The following is a 19892-nucleotide window of genomic DNA, read 5'->3' as shown; positions in this document are numbered from 1 at the left end:
ATACACCCAGCAGCGCTGCTGATGCCTGAACGGTATGTGGAATGAAGTGGGCGGGCATCGGGAGGCCACTATGGCACGGGGCAAGCACTATGGGCAGTCTATCTGAAGTGTACCCGGCGTATAAGACGACCCCCCACTTGGAGGCATATTTTTCAGGGCCAAAAAATCGTCTTATACGCCGGCAAATACGGTAGATAGATAGATAGATAGAGATTGGGTTAAAAATATAGGCTGAAATCCAAGTATGAATAGCAAAAATTAGGCTAGAGAGATTGGACATAATTCTTTGGGAGCCATTCACTTTCCTTTCGCCAAATTTACAGTCTTGTTGATTTAAAAGGGTCCTTAAGAAATCTTAGGTTTACAAAATAGTGGACCTTCTTAGTAGCACATTCAACAAATATGTGGTAATTCATTGAAAATACTGGAAATAAAAGCATAACTAAGGCAAAGTAAATGCTCCCAGGGACTTTATGGTTCAGTCAAGTAAAAGGTAGCATGAAGCAATGCTATAGGGGCTATGAGAAATTAAACACATAAAGTATTTACATTTATTTACAGATGCTTCATAATAGTTTTTAAATAGGGTATAAACCACAAAATCTCTAATTTTCTTTACAACTTAATAGATTGAAATTTTTTTCACTGAACTTTTAGTGGATCTCATCAAAACAGTGAGCTTCTGACTAGGACCCAATACTTTTTATTATATGTAACCTTTTTATTATTTTTTTTTTATTTTAACCCAATAGGTGACCTGTATGTCAAACTTACTTATGAAATTAAATCATTATCTTCTGTAGATGAATTGCAATGAAAAGCATGTTAGTTATCTTTATAATGAGGGATATGAGGATTAAAAAAAACAAGGCAGTTATTTTGTAGATCACTTAAATATCACATCAGTAGGCCTGGCCAGCATCGCTCAGTGGTTGAGCTTCAACCTATGAACCCATAGGTCACAGGTTCCATACCTGGTTGGGGCATGTGCCCAGGTTGCAGGCTCCATGTTTTTTTTGTTTTTGTTTTTGTTATTCTGGGTACTAAAAGTCACATCATATGTTCACAATCTTGTGACAAAATGAAAATCCAGAGATTTATATTTGGAGTTCTTTTTCGTACTCAAATCAGTGAATCACTCTTATCTCAGAGATGTAGCAAGTGGTAATAATTGGAAGTACTTGCTAGTGAAAAATTATTTTAATCATAATATTTTTAAAAAATTATTAAACATTTGGGTAAGGTATTCATTTTTGTGCAAACCATTATTGTTATTTTTTTTGCTTTACATTGATCTTCACTTGGTTTTTATATAGTCTCTCTCTCTCTCTCTCTCTCTCTCTCTCTCTCTCGGTGTGTGTGTACCTTTGTGTCTACACAGTGACTGGATATTTCTATGATTGATCTTTAATTTAGTCTTTCAAATATGTATCCAGCCCTGAAACTAAAGATATCACTGGAGTACAATGTTAATTCATCTCATTTAAAATTCTATTATTGTTGTTCTCACTGAAAACAATAAACCTACTTTGCCAAAACAGCATCCCCATGGAAATCAATAATTACAGAGATAGACACATAAAACATACAAACCTATATTTGGAGTCTCAGCAAAACCTCAAACCAGCTCAGAGCCAGACATTTTACAAGTTTAGTATGTCTGGGAACTTTTAAAAAATGTATTTTAATATCCTGTGTTCTGTATAAACTTATTTCTAGGGGATTTTTACCAAATGTACATTATCATCTTTCTTTGGAATCAAGTAGAAGAATTGTGTTTTTAGTCATGCCCAGGAATTAATAATAATGTGCTGCTTTAAATGACTTTATTTAAAGGATCTTGCTCATAAACTTTATGACCCCAAGCGACAAGGACAAAGGCAAGTAATCTGTATCAGTTTCATAAAGAGACACTGTGATGCAGCCTAAAGCTACAGACCTGAGACAAAAGAACAGCCTCATCTTTGGGTACTTGGACCAGGCCATCTTTTTAAAAAACATCATATTGAACACTCTACTTCCATAAACTAAAAAGGACATGTGTATATTTCTAATCTACTAGGTATTTGAAAAGACTAATTCATTTATTCAAAACAGATTAATTGAACATATAGTATATGCCAGATGATAACCTAAGTGCTGTGAATAAAATGGCAAAGAAGACATAGATGCTACACTCACAAGTATGTCATTCTTTTATTAGTAAGTAGTGATAGGTAATAAATACATGGCCTAGTGAATGTAAAATATCATGTTAGGTAGTAGTAAGTGTCATAATGACAAATAAAGCAGTGTGAGTGGATTCGGAATGATGGGGACATATTTCCTTCAGGCTGGTCAAGGAAGGCTTCTCCAAGGATGTTGGGATGTGTGGGAGAGGTGAGCAATGAGCAATGCTGACATCTGTGATGGAACATGCCTTGTTACGTTCAAGAAGCAGCAGGGAGTCTGGCCTTGTTTGGGGGAAATGAACAGCAGGAGGAGTGGTCAGAGTTGTCCGAGTCAAAACACGTCATAAAGAAGGAGTTTGGATTTTATGTTAAACCATGAAAGGGTGCCATTAGAGTATTTGGGCAATGAAACTAAATGATCATATTGACATTTAAAATGGTCATTCTGGCTACTGTAGGGAGACTAAAGTGAAGGGGCAAAAGGGAAACCCATGAGTCCAGTTGAGGTAAGAGATCACGGTTCCTGGATGGAAGAATGAGAGATAGAGGTAGTGATAAATGGTATATTAAATTTGTATGAAAAAGCGATATAGTTACATGTCAGTATCAACTATTAGCATTTGAATAAGAATGAGTTTTTTTTTTTTTCTGAGTTCTTGCTATTCAGAGGCTATGATGTGGCACTCGTGGTTATAAGAAATGGTAATAATTTCTTCCCTCCAGTATTACGATAGTGTTTTATTAGTCATCTGACATTATTTTCCATTTTCTGTAACTTGGGAATACATATATGTATGGGGAAAGAATAACAATATAAGAAAACTCAGAAATACTTATTTTATAAAAAATTATAATTTACCAAACTAATATCCTATTTTGTAACACTCAGTATATTAGTCAATTAAATCTTCACCAACAGGAAAAATGTCAAATTTTATTACTAACTAGAGGCTTGGTGCACAAAATTCGTGCATTGAGGGGGGGTCCCCTCAGCCTGGTCTGCATCCTCTCACAGTCCGGGAGCCCTCGGGGGATGTCCAACTGATATCTTAAGCCCGCTTCCGCTAAGCTGGCAGTCAAACATCCTTAGCACTGCTGCAGAGGTGGGAGAGGCTTCCACCACTGCCGCTCTGCTCACCAGCCATGAGCTCAGCTTCTGGCTGAGTGGCACTCCCCCATGGGAGTGCACTGACCACCAGGAGGCAGCTCCTGTGTTGAATGTCTGCCCCCTGGTGGTCAGTGTGCATCATAGTGGCCGGTCCTTCTGCCATTCGGTTGATTTGCATATTGGCCTTTTATTATATAGGATTAGTAAATTAATATTTTGACTAATAATATAGATATTAGTTTTTCAGACAACAGTGGGATAACCATGGGCTAGGATTATCCATAAATACCACCAGGTAGAAGCTAAACTTGCTATTTAAAGAATGTAGGATGTATAATTTATGGTCAAGGTGAAAACCATCTCAGATGGGAAAGGACACTGCAAAATAGAGGTGAGCATGTGTCTGTGGAATTGCAGGTGGCATGGATAGGCTGGTCTTATTGAATCAAGGAATCTTATTGGACAGAAGTAGAAGATAACCTCAGAAAAGCGACTTGTGGCCAGATTCTAGATAACCTGGAATAGCAATCTAAGGGACTAGTTAGTAACTTACTATTCAGACAAAGGAAGACATTACAGGTTTTGAACATCAGCATGAAAAATGAAAGATGTGTTTAAGAATGTATAAGGATTAAATGTGATAACATAGGCAAACTGTAATTCATATATTTCATCTTCACACTGTGGTATGCATGCTCCACAGTTGCACAGCCTCATGAGAGTCAGACATGTGTGCACACATATACCAATCCTTATATATTAATGTATGTGTTTCCTCCGTATTATACAGTTTAACAGATACATCCTCAAATAAAATATGGAATATCTATGGAAATCATAGATAATTATGATTTCCAGGAAAACGTAGAGTAGCTAGGCTTTAAATATAATTTAAAAAAATTAAAAACACACAAACAAACTTGGCTGCTCTGTTGAAGTCCTTTTTTAGTATGGATCAACCCTTTCTTTTTCCAATTCCCCATTTCATTGTAAACACCTGTCTTTCCAAGATTCTTTATATACATTGCTTTAGTTATAGTTCAACAATACTTTTACAATATAATAGAGGCCCTATGCACGAAATTTGTGCAAGGGGCTCAGCCCTCACGGCCCCAGCTGCCTTGTGGCCCTGCCCCCCACCTACTGGTCATTCCAGAAGTTCATTCTGCTGTCTGGTCTAATTAAAACATTAGCTTTTTATTATATAGGATATTTCTATTTTCACTTTATATGAAAGGAAATTGAGATGCATAGAAATGAAGTTATAGGATGTGAAATTTCTGTAGTAACAAAAGATGAGGGGACATACAAAGATGAATACATAAATCATAAGGTAACACAGCATCCTCCCAGCAGGAGGCAGAGCTATCTAGGGCAGCAAGGTTTTCCATGACAACAAAAGATAATAATGGCACTACCTAACCAGTAGAAGATCAGTATAGATGACAGATGGATGGATACACACACAGGTGATGGATGGATAGATAACATATATGTAACCTGTGCAAGATATATACACTGATGTGCATACTGTATATAGATTACATTTGCACATGCACATAGACTTTTATCCATAGTACATAACAGGAGAAAGGTAGACAGCTGAGTCATTTAAAACAAATGGAATTTAAAATCATATTAATAATATTCAGAATATGTGATTATCTTTCCTTTCTACCCTAATTCAGACTTAGCTATTTTTAAATAGTAATTCTGTGACACAAAAGTTTACATTTTTAGGTTAACTTGGGTAAAATATTTAGGTCTTAATTGTTGAGATCATAGTGACAAATTATATGAGAAAATAAAATATTAAAACATACAACTATTAATTATAGATACAAAATTACTTATGTAAAGACAAGTTCTATCTCTCACAGAAATTAAAAAAACAATTAATTATTCTCTATAGTTGAATTTGGAAAAATGAGTAGACACTTGATTAGATCTTTTGCTCTGTTTTTAGATTACTTGAAGACTGGCTGTAAAAATATAAATATGCTAATAATTTCCTTAAAACAGTTTTAAGTTCCACTTACAGTCAAACACAAAGCAAAGAGCCCTTCACCTTTTAGAAATAGCATTTTTCTCCCTATTACCTGCTAGGAGGCCTCTTCTGGATGAATATGTCCCTTTGTGGCTTCAAGATTGTCCCATTGGTTATATTTTAAAGTATTCTGGAAAGCAAAGCAAGCAAGCAAACAAAAATATTGCATATTTGAATCTTTACAATAACTGAACTTTCTTGGTAAACTAGTTAAAAACAAATAAACAAACAAAAAGAACACCTCTCACTAGCGGTGAATTCTTCTCTGACACCTTGGAGTCATTCCTGAGCTATCTCACAGGCATCGTTAACCTCTGTGCTCTCTCATCACTAGCCACTCAGAGCATTATTATCTCCTTCACTTCTTCCCAAATTGGATACTCAGAGATTATTTCCACTCTTTGTGTGTGTGTGTAAATTCGGCTCATGTCTTCTCACTCTCTGTTCAGCTGCCTTATCTTTTTAGACAAAATATGTTCACCCACTCAGCTGCTGTAGACATTTCCGGCTTTCTATCTTCAGTCATACCCCTGGGCTAAGATTCCCTCCTCCAATTTCCGCTTAACTTACTGGGCGTGAGTAATAGTCACCTTAGGATCAGGTTCCCCGGCAATCGAGTTATTTTACTTACAGATAATAACTCTCAAATGCTCTCCTGAAATTTTAAGACTTAATTTTTGGCACGAGAGTTGAATAGGAATTCTGGATTCTACAGTTTTCATGCTTATGTGACACGGCAGCCACAGACCTGGAGGCTGCGGCATGAGGTGAGTGGGTGGCTATAGTGGTGACTAGTTTAATGAGTCACTCATGGAGAGGTTGTAGTGCTGAAAACCGAACCCAGAGAGACGCACAGGAGGTTCTGAAAGAACACGAGCAATATCATTTCATAGGAAGAGAACGCCTGACCCCGAAAACATGACATCCGTGCTATCTCCTTCCTCCCTCAGGAAATTAGAAAGTTTCCTTGTATCCCGTAATCAAATAGTTAAGAATATGGGTTAATATTTTAGTTTGGAACTAGAATACGTTTTCAAAGAGAATGCAATTGTTATGGTGGTAGGTTGCATTAGTGAGGCCTCCCCTTTTTTCTTTTTCTTTATGCTCTTTTCCACATGACTTTTGCACCTCCTCCCACAAAGGGGCCCGATTATATTTCCATCCTTTGGCTTTGAGTTTGGTCATGAGACTTGCTCAGGCCAATAGAATGCGGCAAAGGTCATCGGGTGCCAGTTTCAAGCCCAGGAAATGTTATTTCCATTTCCTCTCGTGTGTTTCTGCCACTGTCACAAGAAGGGCATGCCTGGGCTAACCCACTGGTCCCAGAAGGACAGTGGGAAATACCTGGGACAGAGCTGCCTGGATAGGATGCCCCACTGAGTCCACACCAGGCCAGTGACCCCAGCCAACCTGAAGGGGCTGGAGTGAGTTTATATTAGATAAACCCCAGTGGACAGAGTTAAAAATTAGCTTATAACTCATAGAGTTAATTTATAACTCTATGGTTAATATCTCCAAAGTTTATCTAACACAATTAAGTACATGCATGCAAGGTGAGGTGTGTGTTCAGAGGAAAACATAATTTCGAGATTGAATTGTCTCCACTGAACAAATTCAAGAGTGAAATTCCAAAGAATTGAGGAAACTGCTCATGAGAGATTCTGTGGAACACACACATCACTGGATTCAACTACCAAACACATGAATATAATTGTTTCTATTTATAAGAACAAAGCTTCTACTTGAGGAAATGGTCTGGTCTGAAAAATATCCGCCAAAACACCAGTTATTCCATAACTAGAATGAGGTGACAAAATTGAAGCAGGAAAAAAAAGCAACTAGGCTTCATGCTCATTAAAATTAACATGGGAAAACCCATATAAGTTTTGTAACCAATAAACTTCAAAGTACTGGTGGCTCTTCTCTTCATATTTTACTGCTTACAGTACTTTCCTATTAGGGGCAATTTGCAACAAGTAAGACAAAAATACTGGCAGCATGACTCACATACAAATGCTAAATACGTAAATTAGATTTGTTTGGCAACTAATTTGTGGCTATTTTGGTTCCAATGTTAAAAACATAAATGAAAGTTATGGCTTCAGAATGAGACTGAGTGTAGTATATTTGACTTTGGAAAATTTGTTTCATTGAATTATAAGGCAATATGAGAAATTCCATGGCAGGCTTTGTATGAATTCAGAATAGTGAGTCCAGCATATGTTCCCAAAGAAAAGAGACCGATCTGCAATGTATTCCAATCGTTTATCACACAGTATCATAAAGATGGCACAGTAAATAGAAATGAAAGGTTATTTCCCTGGATTGGAAGAAAAATATTCAAATGATTAATTTTATTACTCCAAATGATTTTGAGTAATAAAAATGTTTATTGTTCCAGGTGCACTGGAAGAGCCAAAAAGGGGAATAAACTTAAATCATATTTGTGATATGTTTACAATGTAGTCTGGCAGCAAAAGTAAAATGGACAAAATTATCAGATGGCGATTCAGGGTCCTATTATATCAGGGGTGGGCAAACTTTTTGACTCGAGGGCCACAATGGGTTGTTAAACTGGACTGGAGGGCCGGAACAAAAGCATGGATGGAGTGTTTGTGTGAACTAATATAAATTCAAAGTAAACATCATTACATAAAAAGGTGCGGTCTTTTTTTTTTTTTTTTTTTTAGTTTTATTCATTTCAAACAGGCTGTAGTTTGCCCACGGCTATATTATATGATACTAGAGGCCTGGTGCACCAAATTTGTGCACCATTAGGATCCCTAAGCCTGGATGGTGATCAGGACCAATCAGGGCCTTCCAGCTGCTGGCCAGGCCTCCCCTCCTCGGCTGCCAGCTGCTGGCTGGGGCCTTCCTTCATTCTGTGGTGCCCCCTGGTGGTCAGTGCACATCATAGCGAGTGATCCAACTTCCAGTCTCCTGGTCGAACTACGGAGGGGATACTTTGCATATTAGCCTTTTATATATATAGATGGGCTACAGGTAATGCAGTTCGAGTGGAAGTTAGAGTAAATGAGGAACAGAAGAGGACTGACTGTTCAGAGAAATCGAGTTTTCCTCAAGCTCTGAATTTACCATAGCACTCCAATAGACAACGAAAGCATGAAGATCATGAACAAACTCAAGAAAATGGAATGGAATTGGCATTGGTATTCATTTTCTATTACTGCAGTGAGAATTTAACAAAAAAAGTTAGTGCTACAAACAATAAAAATTTATTATCCTATAGTTCTATAGGTCAGAAGTCTGCCAATTTGGGCTAAAATTAAGGTGTCAGCAAGTTGAGCTCCTTACATAATACCTTAGGGTAGAATCCATTCTCTTGACTTTTCCAATTTCTAAAGGTCTCTTTGGTTCTTGCACAAGACCTGTACATTTCAAAATGAGCAACAAGGAATTTAATCATTTTCATGTGACCATCTCTCTCTGACCGCAGATGGGAAAGGTCCTCTCCTTTTAGGAACTCATCTGATTAGATTGAATTAGATCCAGAAAGATCTCCCAGGCCTTTGCCCTTAATCAAATCACGGAAGTCATTGCCAAGTGAAGTAACATAGTCACACGTTCTGAGGATTCAGAAGTAGATATCTTTGGAAGCCATTATTTTCTTACCACATCATGGGCATGGATGGGATATTACCCTCCTTTTTTTGCTTATTTTTCTAACTATGTAAATGTTGCTCCTTAAACTTTACATTAGCCTACTCAATTAAAAGAGGCTGATTCTAATTTGAGTGTGGAAGTTGGGGTATGGTCATAGTGGAAAGTAACCCCCCCACCACCAAAAAAAACCAAACAAACCTCAATTTTAATCATTTTCTCATTTGCTTCAAGTCAGTCATGACATTAGCCTAGGGAACTTAAGCCCATTTTTATCAGAATATTCCATCTTGTAACCTCTACTTCATTTAAATCAGTGGTTCTCAACCTTCCTAATGCCACGGCCCTTTAATACAGTTCCTCATATTTTGGTGACCCCCAACCATAAAATTATTTTTGTTGCTACTTCATAACTGTAATTTTGCTACTTTTATGAATCGTAATGTAAATATCTGATATGCAGGATATATTTTCATTGTTACAAATTGAACATAATTAAAGCATAGTGATTAATCACAAAACGATATGTAATTATATATTCAATATGTGTTTTCCGATGGTCTTAGGCGACCCCTGTGAAAGGGTTGTTCGACCTTCAAAGGGGTCGCGACCCACAGGTTGAGAGCCGCTGATTTAAATGATAATACAGGTGGGACAACAGGTAGACTGTTCTTGTGTGGTCTCCAGTCATCAAGATTCCCTCCAGATTGTGCATAGTTATCTTTTGCAAAACAGTTCAATTCACTTAATTCACTTTGTTCCACTGGCAGTCATTTAGACCTCAAAACACACAGAAACTTACATGTTCAACAAATTGCTCAAGTACTGAATTTCTGCATACCACACTCCCTTATTCTCCTAGTCACATCTGTCTCATAAAATTCCACTCTTTGATTTTCTATTTACAAACCTACATTTGGGCTTATTATTTTGTATACTGTGGTTTGCAACACCAGCCCTGTCTCCAGTACAGTCTCTCCTCTCTTGTCCAAGTGCAAAGTCTGATAGAAGAGAGTAAGAAGACATTCCTCACAAGCAAAAGTTATAGCTTGAATCTTAGTAGCAAATATGGGGTGTTGCAAAAACAGGTTTACAGTTGTGAGTATACAAACACAGAGTTTATTCTTGCATTATTATTTATTAATTATTTTCCATAAGAACAACTTAAACCTACTTTTATCCCACCTTGTATAGTTAATTGAATATATTGAGGTTATTCTATGATGAGTCTTAAATGTTGAGCAAGATTTTTGCCTTGATGCAGTAACCCTCCATGCATGAGGAAGTTTTAGGACTTAATTTAGAAAAATTGTTTAGGTGTATCTTCTGGAAAAAGACAAGAATTGGAGAAATGTAGACATGAGGCCAGTTATGAGGTTTGTGTAGTAGTTGAGAAAGTCAAGATTATGTCAATTTTATATAAAAACATTGGCTTCATTCAGAAAGTTACAAAAATATTTAAAGTAGTTTTCTCTTTTCAAGATTCATATGCTAGTTTTAATTGAATTTTAGATTTTATATTCTGGGTTTTTAAAAATATGTTTTTATTGATTTTTTTTTAACAAAAAGAGAAATGGAAAAGGAGAGAGAGATAGAAACATCAATGATAGAGAAACATCAATTGGCTGCATCCTGCATGCCCCCTACTGGCAATTGAGCCCACAACCCAGGCATGTGCCCTGACCGGAATTGAACCAGTGACTTTTGGTCGAAGCTCAAACACTGAGGCTTACCAGCTAGGCTACATTCCAGTTTTTGATATATGTCTTTTTGTGTGTGAATGCATGTGTGTATGTAGTGCATAATGGAAACAGTATTATTAAAAAAATCTCAACAGAAATAAATGAATGATAATTTTATCATTTCAGATATTGTTCAGGATTATATACATAGTCATTTGGTTTAATTATGCACAAATATCGCATATCATATGTTAACTTTTTTTAGAAAAAGTATTCTTGATTGCAGTAACTATAGGGAAAATTGAAATAATTTTTCCTTATAATTGAGGAAATGCATGTAAAGTTAACTGTAGTAATTTCCTGGAACATCTCTTAAATACTTTTGTCATTATATACTTTTTAAAACAATTATCTCTAAAATTTTAGTCTAAGACATGAATAATAGTGATAAAAAAACTAAATTCTTGTTCTACATAGAAAGCTATTACTTTGAATAGTGAGCTAAAACAATTCAAGTTATATTTCTAATGCATATTAAAAAATAAAAAATATAAACACTATGCAAGTATACTTCTCTGCTGAAGGATATTAAATAAATAGAGTAAAAAATTAAATATCCTCACTATATGATAACTAATTTTTATGCTTTACTAGATAGAAACTTTCAAAAGGGGGTATTGGTTCTGAAGATAAAATGTAAGAATTCATAAGTTTTCTTTAAGCTCAAAGAAAATTCCAAAGTTCAGTAAATTTGAAAAAAAATAATTATTTGTTCATTTGCAACAGTACATTTCTATATTAACATTATCTTAAATTCACTTTTAACAGTTTACTTCAAAATTACAGCTATAGAAAACTTAGGCTCCTGAAAGGGAGACTTTAATCAATGATGCAGATAATTACAGTCCCTAGGACCTATCTACACTAATAAAAGAGAAAGATGCAAATTGACTGTACCTTTGCGAAGCCCACCAGCCAATCAGAAGTGAGTATGCAAATTAACCTAACAAAAATGGTGGGTTAATTTGCATACACTGGCACGGAGCGGCCAGGGGTGGGACGCTTGTGTCATCACCATGGCGATGGCGCAGGCATTCCAAACCGCCCCAGCTGCTCTGGGCCTCTGGGTAGTGTGGGAAGGCGGACAGGAAGTTCCAGCCTGAATGAAGGTGATGCTGGCAGCCAGGGGAAGGAAGGCCCATTCTTGCACGAAGATTCGTGCATCGGGCCTCTAGTTATTTAACATAAGAAGGGAACTAGTTACAATTTATTCAAATGAGCCATATCCTGTGATAAAACACAACAGATTGCCATTCAACCTTCTATGGGATAGATAAGGTATTATCTATTTCATAGAACAAAGCAGTGGAAACTATCAAATTAATTATTTTGTGCTATTCAATGCATTTGTGGAATGTTTGTTACCACCATGAATTAGGTTAAAAGATTTCTATACCTAAATCTGCTTGAACTTTGATCAATTTGGAGAGAAAACTTCGATAAATTTACCTCCTTAATGACTTAGTATATCGAGATCTTTAAACTTTAGAAAAAATACTTTTTTTTAATGCTTAGTATTAGACACTATCATGAATTATTTGAAAGGTAATTTTCCCCTTTTGCCTGGACCTCACAGAGGTTTGGCTCACAGAAGAATCACTCTCTTCTGTGTCAGTCAATTCAGAATGTTTGGAAACCTCATTAGTCATTTCTTGGAGGGTACTTCTAGGACACAACTGTCTCAATTACAAATAGGGTCATATGAAAGTTAATGAGTCCTTTAAATAACTCACTGGTGCCTTGTTCCATTTATTTTTGCTAAGATGTTAGGGCAGAAAATACTTTCCTATGACACCGAGAAATGGAAAATAATTGCCATTTGCAGGTTTGACACTATTTTTTATTTGTTGTTATGTGTTAAATTTTATTTTAGGTCTACATATTAAGGAACCCTGATCACAGAAAATAATTCTAGTATTGTGAATTCTGAAGAGGAGAAGAGAGATTGATTTAATAATTATTATAATATGTAAGAATTAAAATAAAGAAACAAGTCTGCTAAAAATATTAAATATTTTTTAATTGTGAAACCAGAGAGTAGTATGTTTCTTCATCATGTACATTAAATCTGTTAATAGTTATATTTATTTAAAAAAGGTGAGGGTATAAAGCATTAAAAAAAGAGAGAGAGAGAGAGAATTTTCAGCAGCCTAACAACAGAAGTCCATTTTTCATTCCCACAAATGCTCTATGGATCCCCCCAAAATCCCAAGGCCATTATGCTCTGTGCAGCAACCCAGGGATTCAGGGAGCTTCAATCATGTGACTATTACCTCAACACAAGTTTTTGCTGTCGCCAATTTAGGGGAAGAGGGAGAATGGAATTCAAATATGAGCAAAACTCCCTTAGCCTGAAAGTTACATGTGCCACTTCTATTAACCTTTAATTGGCCAAGACTAGTTGTTGTTTCTACCAAACCTATAGAGTGAGGAAATGTAGAGGATTGATGCAAAATGTGGGGATATTATTTGAGGATTGTCTCTGTCACCCAATATCCTTTGTTCCAATTATTCCACCAAGAAACACTCTCAACTCCTCTCCAAGGGAGACACTCAAAGACCAATCCAGTCTACTTCCAGGTTGATATGTGACAGTCTCTATACCAGGTTCAGATGTCGCTACTATCAATTAAAACATATAAACACAAAAGATAAGTTAAGGGAACCTTAACTTATATACATAATGCTCAATAATAAATGATTAATAATAACGATGATGAAATAGAAACAGAAGAGATACCATTGATTAAAGAGAAAATTGAGAGACACATAGCAGTCATTAGTCCATTTTGGACTTTGTGAGCAGGCATTGTGAGAGGTCCTAAAGGAGGGTGGGGACTCTTCCTCTATTGGATCTAAATTCTTTTGGGGAGCCCCCAGGGAGCCCATTGTTCTTTGTGCCTCCTAGCTTCCACTTCAAGGATTTTTAAAAATATATATATTTTATTGATTTCAGGGAGAGGGAGAGAGAGATGGAAACATTAATAATGAGAGAGAATCATCTATAGGCTGCTTCCTGCATGCTCCCTCGCCCCCCATTGGGGATGGATCCTGAAATCCAGGCCTGTGCCCTGACCAGGAATCGAACTGTGACCTCCTGGTTCATAGGTTGATACCCAAATACTGAGCAACCAGTCTGAGCAAGGATGCTTTTCCCCTCCACTATTCTTTTTCCCATCAGAAGTGGGTTTGGGGGAAGATTCTCTACTAGGAGACTGGGGAGCTGTTCTAGTTGGCTTCCTGCTCATAGCAAGTTTGTGAGTTTAGAGTCATTTCATATTTCTAAAAGATTTCCCCTCTGAACTTAGTTTCTTTACCAGTAGAACCTACAAATAACCAGTAAGCTTTTGTTTTAATTTTCTCCATGTACCCAGAACAAACACAGCTGCTTTTTATGTTGTACATCTCTGCTCTTTTATTCCATTATTCATTATATACAACAGGGTGACACAGAAGCTGTTTTAATTTCCGAGCAAAGCCACACTCTTAATCTGGTCATTTTACCAAGTTATTGAGAGCCACATTCTTAACCTGTTCTTGGATTTGAGGCGATTTAATCAGTTAGAAATGTGGGATATTTGACTGCCAGCTTAGGCCTGATCCCCCAGGGAGCGGGCCTAAACCAGCAGATGGACATCCTCCGAGGGGTCCCAGACTGCAAGAGGGCATAGGCCAGGCTGAGGGACGCCTGAGTGCACAAATTTTTGCCAGTGCTGAAAGGCTCTGTGTTAGGCTCTCTACCGCTATCGCTTCTGCTTGCAAACAAGCTGATCCTAGCCTGAGCTCATTTCTTACTTAATACAGTTTGCCAAATAGAGTTAATAGCAAATCATGCACATTATTCACATCCGGCTTTCAAACCCGTGTCACAGATGTGTTAGGTACGTACGTGATCAGCCGCTCCCATTATTCTAATGTTTTGCTACTGTATGAAATGAGTCACCATCCCCTGAACGCCTCCAATATCAGTTCTCTCTCTGTTTTTCCATGGCTAGATCCCTAGGTTGATGTCAAATAGAATGATTTTTTGGAGATATCATCTTATTTCTGGTACCAATGTCTAACGTAACCAAAATAGGCTAGATAAGACAGACAGACTGGGGGTTGGAGAAACAAAAACAAGCAGCCACACATCTCAACACTCAGTACAACAAAAGGCTTATTTCTGTCTCATCCTGAACCCCCGGCACAGTTGAGCATGCTTTGGGCACTGCTCTCCTGGCAGCAACTCAGGGATCCAGCTGTTTGATGTATCGGGTCCACAACGCATGGGACTTCCAAGCTCACAGAACAGAAAGAAAGCGACTGAATACTGGTGCCTGAGGTTTCCACTATTTTAGCCCTGAAATGAGACACATGACACTTCTCACACTTTAGTCTCCAAAGTAGTTAAAATAATTGTAAGAGTACATAGGAATGTGGGGGAGAAAAATGGAATATTTTGGTGAGTATCAATCTCTGCGACAAGAGGAAACCCCCATTTCCCCTACATTTTTGTAAAGATAATACTGTGATATGTTCACCTACTTTAAAATAGAAGTTTCGGTAACTAACACTATTTCAAAAGAAAAATAAAAGGCAGTATGAAAGTGTAGGTTCTTTTTTTAGACTACCTTGGTCTATTATCTCTGCTATTTTAGGCCAAGAGAGGTTAAGTGAGATAATTTTTATAAAATAGCAGTCATGTATGAAGTATTTGACAGTTTTTAGCATTAATTAAGAAGCACATTCTATTTTCATTTTTTATACTTCCATAGAAATAATATCGATATTTAACCCATAATTTTCTGGTAATATTAGAAGATGATGTTAGTAGAACATGCCAGAGAAATCTAATCATTTTTCCTCTAGAAAAAAATAAAACCAAGTTTTTGCTTGAGAACTTCCAAAATAACTCTAGAAAAGCTAGTTAAATTTGGAGTTCTCAAGTAAAAATGGCCTGAAAATTGGAACACACAGTGTGACATTATTGTAAGTAAACTAATTAATAAGAGGAAAATGGATAGTGATGAAGAGGGGGGACAATTATGAGAAGGACAGATTAACTTTAATGACAAAAAATAGTTAATTTTGTCTAAAACAAAACCTAAGAATAATTGTTAATTAATAGGCATACATGCCTCCCGCATCTTATTTTAATACCTGCAATGTTATTCTTTTGATCTCTTTTCACTGGAAACTGTTGGCTAAATGGTACAATACAGAGAATTTTGCTCTAATCAGAGAAAATGAGTTTCGACTTGGACTCTGCTCTGCAGTCTGGCTCTTTTATAGCTGTCCTGACTTCTAAAGAAACAGATCTCTTTAAAAACAGGACCTGTTAGAATGTGGACATGTTTGACATATTAAAACTCTACATTTGTTTGATCTTACCAAACAATGTGAATGTATATCAACAGAAATAAAGCTCACATCTGCCACAACAGGCATGTTTACAATCATTTTAATGATACCATTAGATGTAGCTCTTCAGGGCCTGCTATTGCAGGCTGTTATATAAAAACCATGTGATATAAGTTTACCACCTGTGCACAATGGAAATAACCCATTTAAATGAATCATGGTAAGTACAGATAGAAGATAGACCTCAATTCATTTCCTATGTTAAAATATGACCTTACAAGCAAATATTTCTTTATTTTATTTTATTTTTTGTGTGGATGAGCATGCCTTTACTCTAAACCAGAAACAATAAAATACAATAAACAGACTTTTCCTGATCTCAAAACATTTGAACTTCATTGTCTTTGGAAATGTCTTTTAGTTGACGGGTGGGTTCTTAACTCATGTAAGAAACCTGAGCTTTAAAATTTTCCAAAACATTTATCTGGTTCTTAAACCATCTTAGATTTAGATATTTTCAGGAAAGTTGGTAGTTAAGTAACCATAACCTTATTGTTTCTCTATTTCTCTTTAAAAGGGGTAGAAATTGTTGTTTTTTTTTAAAGACTAAAAGAGTTACAGGATCGTTCCTCCTGAATCTGTACTGTTTATAAGAACATATTCTTTAATTATTTTAGGCCAAGGATTGTTGGAGTGTACTATTGATTATACTTAAAACTATTATTGAGTGGATTATAGGTTTTTGTTTAATTTTAAATCTTATTTTTATATACCTCTTCATATTTCCAGACAATCAGACTATAACTATCACCAGAATTCTTTGTAATTGTCTATACAACTTTATATAACAACTAGAGGCCTGGTGCACAAATCTGTGCATCGGGACTCTAGTATGCATATAAGAACGTTGGTTAGTATCTTCTCGCCCTTCCCCTCCCCCCTTCCCTCTGAGATTCATCGGTCTGTTCCATGTTTCCATGCCTGTGGTTTTTGCTCCTGCATTAAGTGTCTGCCCCTGGTGGTCAGTGCAGGTCATAGCTACTGGCCGGATGGTCGGTCAGCAGGTTGCTTAGGCTTTTATATATATTGATGTAGAAGACAAAAAAGAAATGAATACTAAGCCTTAGGAATAGAAGCACAAATAATAGAAACATAAATTAGTTTCTAGTAGCTACTAGGTTATTAGAGGGGTATAGTATCTAAGGAATTTTTAATTTCTGATAACAGGCTCAGAGCATTCTCTATGTTTTATGATACTAAGCAAACAACCTGATACCTTAGCTACCCCACCTCCCCCAGGCTGTGTAAAAACAAAGCCTCATTAATATGGTTAAGAAAATAAAAGTGTGAAAATTAATTGAAATATTTCTTCACTGTTATGATCATAGCAAACAATCTAAGGTATCACAGTTAAAAAGCACTCTTTATAATTACAAAGGAACAGATTACAAAGAATAAATTTATAAAAAGCAGATAGTATAGAGGAGAAAAAATAACAGTAAGGGTCCCGTTTCTATATCTCTCAGTGTGAGCATTAGAAATGTTAGTGGTGAAGTTCTATGCAAATAAAGCTTCTATCTGTCAGACACCAAATCCAGTGAAGAAAAAATATAGCAGTATTCCTGATTAGATAGAATAGAGCCGAAGTTCATTTTGGCTCTGACTTCTCTCTCAGGTATGTTGGAATTGGTCCACTCTGGTAGAAAATTGCTACAGTGAATTAACCTCTCTGTAGTTCTCCCCTTGTGTCAGTGTGGTATACTCTCTGATTTTCCTACCCACTGGGTACAGGAGGGTGGCCTATTTTGTGAGTCTGAAGTACGTAATGATGCGCCCTGAGAGCACATTTTGCTTTCCTGTCTATGCAGCCTTTATGGTTTCATTTCCCCCTTTTGATTTTCAAGTATGTAATTGTGTAACTCAATGGTACACACCTGGCTTCTGAGTAGACTGGCCCCGGCTGTTAAGAAACAATTCACAAATCTCCGAAGTCTTGGCAACATTTATATGTCAAATTTAATAAATCTGTGCAGAGATCTAAACACACCTGCTGAATACTGATTGGAGACACCCTTCCTAGGTATAACATAAGATCGTTTGCTTAGCTAAGTAATTTTTCTTGGGAACTTTAAAGTAGTCATCATGATAAAGATATAAATTTTGTGCTTAAATGAAAATGCATTCCACTTTTCTTTCTGCTGCCATATATATCATCAGCAATATTCTAAAATATATTGATAAACTTACACAAGATCAAGATGAAGAAATGTTCATGCTTTATAGAACCTTTTAAGTAGAGGGGAGAATGAGAAAGAGAGAGAGAGAGAGAGAGAGATTGATTATGCCTTCAAAATATTTAAAACAATATATTCAAAGACACTTAAAAGTTATATAATTGAATATTGCCTATGCAAGAAATTAAAGGGATATGGGTAACTTACTAAACTCAGATTGTCATGATTATCTTGTGCCAAAATAAAAGCTACAAGACTCCTCTGAATAAAATAAAAGGTAAATACATATGACAATAAAATAGATGATTGTATTTCTGAGACACTTTATATTTATAAAGCAAATGCGGCAACTGGTTGTGTTGAAGTTTCTACAGAGACTTGTAAAGCTCGTTCCAATTCTGATGCCATTGTGCGTGGACCCTCCTGAACATCTGGCAGCACAAGATTTTTTTATTGATACTTTTAATATATTGAGCTAACTGAAAAAAGCTGGCGGTAGTCAAAAATTATTATCATTATAACAGCTGGGAACCAATTGTTGGGTCAATTTCAATAATGTTTCCAGTATTAACTCCTTTACTACTAGAAATAAGAAATGGTCCTCTGGTCACAGTAATGTTTGTGAGAACACTAGCCAGTGTTCCTGCTCTTTTCTGCCTTTTCTCTCTGAAGGACTACTAGACTCAGCAAGTAGGCTATACTTCCCATGCAGAGGTATTGAGCCATGGGTAATATTCCCAAGCCAGCAGTGCGTAACCAATACATATCCTGAACAGGGCAGCAGGACTGGGTTGATGCTAGCGCCTCCAAATGTAGTATTGTTTGACAATAGGATGAAGAACAGCCAGAAACCAATGATCCCTGACTTTCATTTACTTCTTAATTTTAAATCTTTATTGTGGAAAGTATTGCATATGTTCCCCTTTTTTCACCATTGACCCCTTCTAACTTGCCCCTCCCTGCCACTGCCACCCGCTCCAGGCCTTCATCACCTTATTGTCTTGTGATCCCTGACTTTTAGAGGCTCTTGTTAAGATTTGGTGAACTTTTTCAGCACACTGTGGCCTGAACTTCTTTGGGATATAGCCAATGAGCTAGCAGAGGCTGAGCTGCTGGTGAATGAAGAGTTAAAATTTAGCATGTTGGGCTATGTTTAGTTGCTTTTTGAGGCCAGACATTCTTTGCCTGTGGCTTGCGATCTAGAATACTTGAGGGTCCACCCTCATAATTTGCAGCTTGGCCAGGTTAGAAAAGCCCACTTCTGTTGGCCAGCTTAAAGCTGGTATAAACGCCACAGCATGCAAACATCTGTCTTATTAGGAGATACAATAAGAACGTGCCTCAATACCTTTCGTCCAGAGGGAAACCCTCCAGAAAAGATCCTATTACTAAATATGCCTACCCACCCTAGCTTTAAAATTAAAGTAATTTAAAATGTTTAAGTAATTTATTTTGGCCACAGAGACAGCAGCATGGAATTTACAAAGAGCAAATAGATTAGAACTTGCTAAAATTGAAGGAAAATAGGCCTGGCTATCCTGGCTTGGTCATTGAGCTTCAACCTAGAGCCAGGAGGTCACGGTTTGATTCCAGGTTGGGGCACATGCTCAGGTGGTGGGGTCGACA

Source organism: Myotis davidii, unplaced genomic scaffold (assembly GCF_000327345.1).
Source record: "Myotis davidii unplaced genomic scaffold, ASM32734v1 scaffold49, whole genome shotgun sequence".
Lineage (NCBI taxonomy): Eukaryota > Metazoa > Chordata > Mammalia > Chiroptera > Vespertilionidae > Myotis > Myotis davidii.
The sequence above is the reverse complement of the archived record's forward strand: the minus strand, read 5'-3'. Positions refer to the sequence as shown.